Source organism: Musa acuminata, unplaced genomic scaffold, assembly GCF_036884655.1.
Source record: "Musa acuminata AAA Group cultivar baxijiao unplaced genomic scaffold, Cavendish_Baxijiao_AAA HiC_scaffold_1151, whole genome shotgun sequence".
NCBI lineage: Eukaryota > Viridiplantae > Streptophyta > Magnoliopsida > Zingiberales > Musaceae > Musa > Musa acuminata.
Window position 1 is genome coordinate 302,501 of NW_027021363.1, and position 2,500 is coordinate 305,000.

A 2,500-nucleotide genomic window follows, 5' to 3' on the forward strand; every position below is an offset into this window, starting at 1 on the left:
ATCTCAGCACCCTGGAACCCCCCGGGTGGCACAGGGCTGGATGGGGCTTTCGTATAGCAGGGACGGTGCTGCCTCACGCTTCGCTCGCTGTTCGCCGCTCGCCGCTCGCTCGCGCAGCCAAAAATGACCAGTTTTGGCCCGTTTTTGGGCTGTTTTGGCCTGTTTATGGTCCGTTCTTGCGTGGTGCGGTGACCGTCGTGAGCGGAGCAAAACGTCAGCCATCTCAGCACCCTGGAACCCCCCGGGTGGCACAGGGCTGGATGGGGCTTTCGTATATAGCAGGGACGGTGCTGCCTCTCGCTTCGCTCGCTGTCCGCCGCTCGCCGCTCGCTCGCGCAGCCAAAAATGGCCAGTTTTGGCCCGTTTTTGGGCCGTTTTGGCCAGTTTTTGGCCTGTTCTTGCATTGCGCGGTGACCGTCGAGAGCGGAGCAAAACGTCAGCCATCTCAGCACCCTGGAACCCCCCGGGTGGCACAGGGCTGGATGGGGCTTTCGTATAGCAGGGACGGTGCTGCCTCTCGCTTCGCTCGCTGTCCGCCGCTCGCCGCTCGCTCGTGCAGCCAAAAATGGCCAGTTTTGGCCCGTTTTTGGGCCGTTTTGGCCAGTTTTTGGCCTGTTCTTGCATTGCGCGGTGACCGTCGAGAGCGGAGCAAAACGTCAGCCATCTCAGCACCCTGGAACCCCCCGGGTGGCACAGGGCTGGATGGGGCTTTCGTATAGCAGGGACGGTGCTGCCTCTCGCTTCGCTCGCTGTCCGCCGCTCGCCGCTCGCTCGTGCAGCCAAAAATGGCCAGTTTTGGCCCGTTTTTGGGCCGTTTTGGCCAGTTTTTGGCCTGTTCTTGCATTGCGCGGTGACCGTCGAGAGCGGAGCAAAACGTCAGCCATCTCAGCACCCTGGAACCCCCCGGGTGGCACAGGGCTGGATGGGGCTTTCGTATAGCAGGGACGGTGCTGCCTCTCGCTTCGCTCGCTGTCCGCCGCTCGCCGCTCGCTCGTGCAGCCAAAAATGGCCAGTTTTGGCCCGTTTTTGGGCCGTTTTGGCCAGTTTTTGGCCTGTTCTTGCATTGCGCGGTGACCGTCGAGAGCGGAGCAAAACGTCAGCCATCTCAGCACCCTGGAACCCCCCGGGTGGCACAGGGCTGGATGGGGCTTTCGTATAGCAGGGACGGTGCTGCCTCTCGCTTCGCTCGCTGTCCGCCGCTCGCCGCTCGCTCGTGCAGCCAAAAATGGCCAGTTTTGGCCCGTTTTTGGGCCGTTTTGGCCAGTTTTTGGCCTGTTCTTGCATTGCGCGGTGACCGTCGAGAGCGGAGCAAAACGTCAGCCATCTCAGCACCCTGGAACCCCCCGGGTGGCACAGGGCTGGATGGGGCTTTCGTATAGCAGGGACGGTGCTGCCTCTCGCTTCGCTCGCTGTCCGCCGCTCGCCGCTCGCTCGCGCAGCCAAAAATGGCCAGTTTTGGCCCGTTTTTGGGCCGTTTTGGCCAGTTTTTGGCCTGTTCTTGCATTGCGCGGTGACCGTCGAGAGCGGAGCAAAACGTCAGCCATCTCAGCACCCTGGAACCCCCCGGGTGGCACAGGGCTGGATGGGGCTTTCGTATAGCAGGGACGGTGCTGCCTCTCGCTTCGCTCGCTGTCCGCCGCTCGCCGCTCGCGCAGCCAAAAATGGCCAGTTTTGGCCCGTTTTTGGGCCGTTTTGGCCAGTTTTTGGCCTGTTCTTGCATTGCGCGGTGACCGTCGAGAGCGGAGCAAAACGTCAGCCATCTCAGCACCCTGGAACCCCCCGGGTGGCACAGGGCTGGATGGGGCTTTCGTATAGCAGGGACGGTGCTGCCTCTCGCTTCGCTCGCTGTTCGCCGCTCGCCGCTCGCTCGCGCAGCCAAAAATGGCCAGTTTTGGCCCGTTTTTGGGCTGTTTTGGCCAGTTTTTGGCCTGTTCTTGCGTGGTGCGGTGACCGTCGTGAGCGGAGCAAAACGTCAGCCATCTCAGCACCCTGGAACCCCCCGGGTGGCACAGGGCTGGATGGGGCTTTCGTATAGCAGGGACGGTGCTGCCTCTCGCTTCGCTCGCTGTTCGCCGCTCGCCGCTCGCTCGCGCAGCCAAAAATGGCCAGTTTTGGCCCGTTTTTGGGCTGTTTTGGCCTGTTTTTGGGCTGTTCTTGTGTGGCGCGGTGACCGTCGTGAGCGGAGCAAAATGTCAGCCATCTCAGCACCCTGGAACCCCCCGGGTGGCACAGGGCTGGATGGGGCTTTCGTATAGCAGGGACGGTGCTGCCTCGCGCTTCGCTCGCTGTTCGCCGCTCTCCGCTCGCTCGCGCAGCAAAAAATGGCCAGTTTTGGCCCGTTTTTGGGCTGTTTTGGCCAGTTTTTGGCCTGTTCTTGCGTGCCGCGGCGACCGTCGTGAGCGGAGCAAAACGTCAGCCATCTCAGCACCCTGGAACCCCCCGGGTGGCACAGGGCTGGATGGGGCTTTCGTATAGCAGGGACGGTGCTGCCTCTCGCTTC